Source organism: Haliotis rufescens, unplaced genomic scaffold, assembly GCF_023055435.1.
Source record: "Haliotis rufescens isolate VD_foot unplaced genomic scaffold, xgHalRufe1.0.p SCAF_10, whole genome shotgun sequence".
NCBI classification, from domain to species: Eukaryota; Metazoa; Mollusca; class Gastropoda; order Lepetellida; family Haliotidae; genus Haliotis; species Haliotis rufescens.
In genome coordinates, this window is record NW_025963780.1 from 27,967,701 (window position 1) to 27,974,022 (window position 6,322).

The following is a 6,322-nucleotide window of genomic DNA, read 5'->3' on the forward strand; positions in this document are numbered from 1 at the left end:
TCCAGTATTGCTGGGACAAATTAGAAATAATTTTGGCAAAATAATCCGAGTCTCCACCCCGTCCCTCCATTATCAAGTGGTCAGATCAGTTTTAGCACTATTAGTTCTCATTTCATTATTGTTTTTTTAAAGGAAATAGAGTTGTATAGTAAATTTTTGTTAATTTGTATTGTATAATTTGATTGATTGATTGGTTTGTTGTTGAACGCCGCACTCAGCAGTATTCCAGCTATATGATGGCGGTTTGTAAATAATCGATTCTGGACCAGACAATCCAGTGATTAATATCATGAGCATCGATCCACGCAATTGGGATCGATGACATGTATCAACCAAGTCAGCGAGCCTGACCACCCGATCCCGTTAGTCGCCTCTTGCGTCAAGCATAGTCGCCTTTTACAGCAAGAATGGGTTGCTGAAGACCTATTCTACCGATATTTGGTTTAATGTCATGTAGTTTATTTATACCTACATGGGTGTCCCACTTCTTCTGCATCTGATCTCGGATATATGATCCAATCACATGCTTGTAATCAGTGTATGGAATACGAAGTGGTTTCACAGATTTGTAGAGTGCTGATTCAGCTGCAGCATCATTGTGTTACCTATGATGCCAACATGGCTTCGTAACCAGGAAAAAACGATGTCGTAGTGGCAAGTAGCAAGTTCATTATATAATTCAACAATTTCGATTAAAAGTGAATGTTTGGTAGATTGATTTGTAATTGCCTGAAGACAAGAAAGAGAGTCAGAAAATATAATAAATTGTTGATGCTTTGATTGTTTATGAATGTATTTTAGTGCTGTTAATATGGCGTTTGATTCGGCTGTACAAATGGAACAGTTATCTGGTGTTCAAGATGATATAGTCATGGATCCAATAATGGTGGCACTAGCAACAGCGTCACCATCCTTGGATCCATCTGTTAATATAGATTTGTAAGTATCATATTCTGATCCCCTCCCCATTTTGCGTTTGAAACTTTTATTATATCAAATCCCTTCAGGCATTTAGTCTTTATAATATATGTTATAGGAGCACTACCCAAAACTAAATCAGGGTCCTTATGCGGCTTATATTTCCCACAAAAATGAATGCAGTTGGTCTTGGCTTTTGAAAATTTAAAGCCATTTTCAAGAGACCATTTATGAATTTTTTTTAAACACAATTGTGGTTGTCTTTCAATCGTATGCATGTTTTCACCATGACAAGAAATATTCAAATCATAAACAAATAATGATCCATCAAGTGAATCGTTTAAAACCTTTGACAAACTGTTTATCTTTATGCTAAACAATGTTTCAGACAAGATACTGCTCTGTGGGACACCCTGATCATGATTGTAATGGGCAGTCAGGGTTGAACCCACACGAACTTGAAATTGTCTCTCTTTTAAAAACTGAGATATAAATAGAGGCAAACGGACCCTTAAACCAAAATCATGTAGATCTTTTAAAATACCATACTTCCATGTTGGTTGGTTTGTTGTTTAACGCCGCACTCAGCAATATTCCAGCTATATGACGGCGGTCTGTAAATAATCGAGTCTGGACCGCCTTTTACGACAAGTATAGTCGCCTTTTACGGCAAGCATGGGTTGCTGAAGATCTATTCTACCCCGGATCTTCACGGGTCAAGGTAAATAATAAGGCGACTATGCTTGTCGTAAAAGGCGACTAACGGGATCGGGTGGTCAGGCTCGCTGACTTGGTTGATGCATGTCATCGATCCCAATTGCGTGGATCGATGCTCATGATATTAATCGCTGGATTGTCTGGTCCAGACGCGATTATTTACAGACCGCCGTCGTAAAGCTGGAATATTGCTGAGTGCGTCGTTAAACAACAAACCAACAACAACAACAATAATATTAACCTTCGCTTAGTAATCATTATTTTGAACAATTCTTTAAATTTTGATATAAAGTATCCTTCAGACATAGCTTTCTGGTGTCCCACATTGAATGACCCTGTTAACAAAGTTGTCACGCTGAATGGAATAAACAATCTTTGTTTGTCAGCTAAAGGGGATGACTACATGAAGACCCTGTCCGGGTATGAAGACAGGAAAGGGCAGCTCCTTGAGGGCATTCTGTGTGAGCTGAGGTCCCTCGGAGAGATTCAGCAGGAGAGGCTTAACCTGGAAAGACAAAAAATTCAGTTCATGCAAACTATGGACAGTAACAGCTGTCTACAATCATAAAGTTAAAAAGAATGGACCTTAATAAATATTGAAATAAAAGCAGCTTTAATCATTCTAAATAGATGGTGTTTTTTTTGTCATACTTGAAAATCTAGACTGGATGAGAAGTCTCCTGACTTGATTTCCATCATCACTAGGGGCCTGCTGATGAGCCGTGTGGTTCTCATCACCTCCTATACCAGTGTCAGGTGTGTCGTGGGGAACTGGAAGTCTCAGGCTTACTGCCAGGTTGTGACGCTGCATACATGCAGTGATGACAGCTATGCACTTTGTTGGTTCAAATAACAGGCACCCCGAGGATTTGTGCAAGCACCTGTAAAATAAGTTGTGTTTCAGAATCTGACATCACTGGCTACATTAGTAATTACTATTAATTAACACTAGTCATCCAAGAATACTTTCATGAATTAAAGAATCCCCAAAATAACATGTATATACTTACCTAAATCTTTATTTGCATACCCCAAAGTGTGGTGTTGTGGGTACCAATGTGGGCCCTATTGTACCTCTCCTCACTGGAGTTGGCTGGGGTCAGTAGATGTGGTTTACATGCACACCTGTAACAGCATGATGTATTATTTATTTTCATATCATGTTTAATTTGCATATAACAAGCCTTTTAGGAACCATTGTTTTACTTCCTACATGTCATTGTAAACATATACAGGGTAATGATAGTAACTCTTTAACATCTTTATTTTTTTCCTATTTTCACTTGCAGTCACCACTCACATATGTTATACAAATAATTCAATTTGATGAACTAGATAAAGCAAAATAGTTGATTGGAAAGGTTTCAGAGTGAGATAATATATAAGGAATCTGATTTATGGATTGCCTACTTTCATATAGACAAGTCATTATGGATATATAGGCAAGAGAACGTATGTTGAATATCATCAATGTTTTTACCCTGAATCACCAAGCAGCCATCCATCTGGTTTTTCTTCCTCCAAAGCTCTCTTCAGTGAACAGTTGTTGTAGATGTGAGCACAATGTGTTCCCCCTGGCCACAAGACAACAACACTGGTTAAACTGGAAAACATAAATTTAACAATTTTTTTATCTCCAGATACTATTTACCTATAATAAGGTTTACCGAGATAAGAAATCCCCTTCCTTAATTATTATTTAAAAAAAGAACATATTATTCATGTTAATAAATTATTATTGAAAAAAATACACATTTAGAATTAGTTTATACAATATTTTCTTCGGTATTAACATGTCTATAGAGTAAAACGTTATACATATATTACCAAAGTTCATAAGGTATGGACTATATTTTTGACTCTATTATCGACCGCCGCATATTATTACTTTATAAAGTCTTGGCAAGTGTATGTACTACATTTCCGGTAAAGGGGTCAAGGACGTGTTTATTTATAGTTACCGAAGTTTAGCGTCGCACACTGCCTGAATATTGACAGCGTGGTATCCTTTGCGTGATGCATAGGCGATCGCGACCTCGTCTACTATAGGCCTCTCTGTATAGGGATGAGGGTGCAGTCAATACATCCAAGAACCTTTGGGAAACCACAGATTTGATGGAATTCTTCCATAAGTTGTCTGTGCTTGATCAATGTGGGAAAATGTATCGGTCGGACGGTTCGGAGAATGGCGGTATCGGCAAGTACTCTGGAAACGCCATTCGTGACCAACTCGTGTTATTCCGGGACAGGCCGAATAGCGACTCGTGCCCCTCTCGTGGCCATTTTTGCAACCGGGTTCCGTCTTGGCGCAAACGGGCATACCTAAAACAATTGTCAACTCGTTGTGTAATGGTTCACACATATTTCCCCGTTTATTATATATATTTAAGATACAATTTAAAGCAGATCTGGACATGCGGACTTATACAGTATGTTTGAACACATTTAACTGTGTCTTGGGTATATTTTTAGATGCAAGACACATGTAAAATCAAATATTATTTCAGAGGGATTCTTTGACAAAGAACTTGAAATCATACGCGCATTCTGATTGGTTTGTCGTATTTTCGCACATAACATTCATCGATAGGGGGACGAGTCTTCTTGCAGGTTACGGAAAGGGGCGAGTGGTGACGAATGTGGAAACGCTTGACTTTGTAACTCCGTGAATGTCGCCGATCTCGCTGTAAAGGCCCCCTTTAGCAAAGTATCTCAAGGTACACAACACTTGGACCTCTGTAGATAGTGCACGTGAACGCTGAGTCGGTCGAGACAGCTGTTCGTCAACTCGATTCACCAGTTCAATGATGACATGTCTCGGGAAACGATATCGCGAAATCAAATCAATATCTAAAACATCTAATGCCCAGCTTCCGTCCCTGAAAACACGTTCTCTCCTGATACTATTTATGTTTATAACTTCTGAAAGGAATGCATGTGTCGCCATGACGGTTTGAATTTGCGAGGTCGTAACTACTATAGGAGAGCCCTAGTGCTGTCGTAGATTTAGGGTGATTTTACGATGTAGTGGTCTTTGTGAAACGGCCTTTAAAGTTATGACATGGTTTAGGAGGTCGTAGCGCTAAGAGGCTTTTGTGAAACGGCACCCTGGATCTTTTGTGCGAGAAAATCTGGCATACCACTGCTGCATCAGTTCGAGTACGTTTTTTCACATGACCAAGTCCATTTTGCAATGTTACTGATGGACCGCCGTCATAGAGCTGGAATATTGCTGAGTGCGGCGTAAAACAACAAACCAACTGCTAGTGGACCGAGACGTTTGTCATCAGAAACCTTTGATACTTCAGCTTTTGGCACCACTCTGTATTCTGAGCAAAAGGTTGCAAGACACATCGTATTGAACTCGTCATTTTTAGGTCTGCTCTTGTAGCGATCAACAATGCTTGTCATCCACATTTCATCTTCATCTAGTTCACCACTCAGTCGTTTGTTCTGCAAAGTTTTAAGAGGCAAACTCATTCTGACAGGGTCTACGGTTGGAATGAACTGTACTTTACGTCATCCTGCCTTCAATCTCAAATTGCAAACTCCTTGTCGTGAAATGAATGTTTCATTGCTAAGTGGTCGGGGGAAATTGAATCTGCAGGTTTTGCCATTTTTCTTGCATGTCTTTGAATGTCTTTTGCTGTGTTTCTGCACACTGTTGACAATATTGAACAGTTCTTCATCATTCTCAACTGAAGGCATTTCACATCTGACATATTTGTGAATAAAGGATTTTACTTCCTCTTCATTGTCTTTGTCATCTCAGAAGTGGGGGGGGGGCACGGTGCTTGAAATCGTAATCCTTTATCTTTCCAATGGGTTCAGCTGGTGACATTATAACCTCTTTCAAGAAGCAATGGAATCTTTGATCAAACATTCGGGCTGCTGTCACTGGTTTTTTTCCTAAGTACAGTACATTTTTCAGACCAGTTAAGTTCAGTGGCTTTGCGTTTAAACCCCCTGTCAAAAACGAAAACAACCAAGTTGGACTTCCGAGTTGTCTTAACATAACAAATAAATCTTTCTGAGCAGACTGCCAGTATGGTGGAGTTCCTCTCGTAGGTTTTAGGAACTTGAAGCCTTTTATCACATTTTAATATCTCTCTGAGAGAATCAGAATCTGTAAGATTTTGTTATATAACGTTTCTACCTTGTGACTGATCCCTTTCGCATTGCAATGGAAACATTCGACATAACTTGTTCAAGTTCAGGAGGATACTGTGCATAAAATATGTCGTCAGTGTTTTGAGCAAATCGACGATCAGCATTCATGAGACGTGTGTAGACAACGTGCCAGTGTTATTCTCTCTTCACGATCATCATGGACTGTGGGGGCCCTAAGGGAACAGTACTGGAAATGATCTTGCTTCATTGCTTTTGTCTGTAAATAGTCGGCCAGGATTATTTTCCTCAGCATGTGCATCACGTTATCTTTTCAAAATGTTGATCAAGAACTTCTTGGCAAATATCAAGAGTGAGTGAGTTATAATTTTACATCGCATCGGCTTTATTGCAGCCATATCGCGATGAGAACAAGTTTATTATCATACAATTCCTGTCGACACAGGGCAGTGACACATTAAGGTAAATATTACAGTGTTAGACACTAAACATATCTGAGCAATAGTAAAACAAAAAAGTTTTCGGTCAGTTAGTTATGAAAAAGTAAAACCAGGCTATA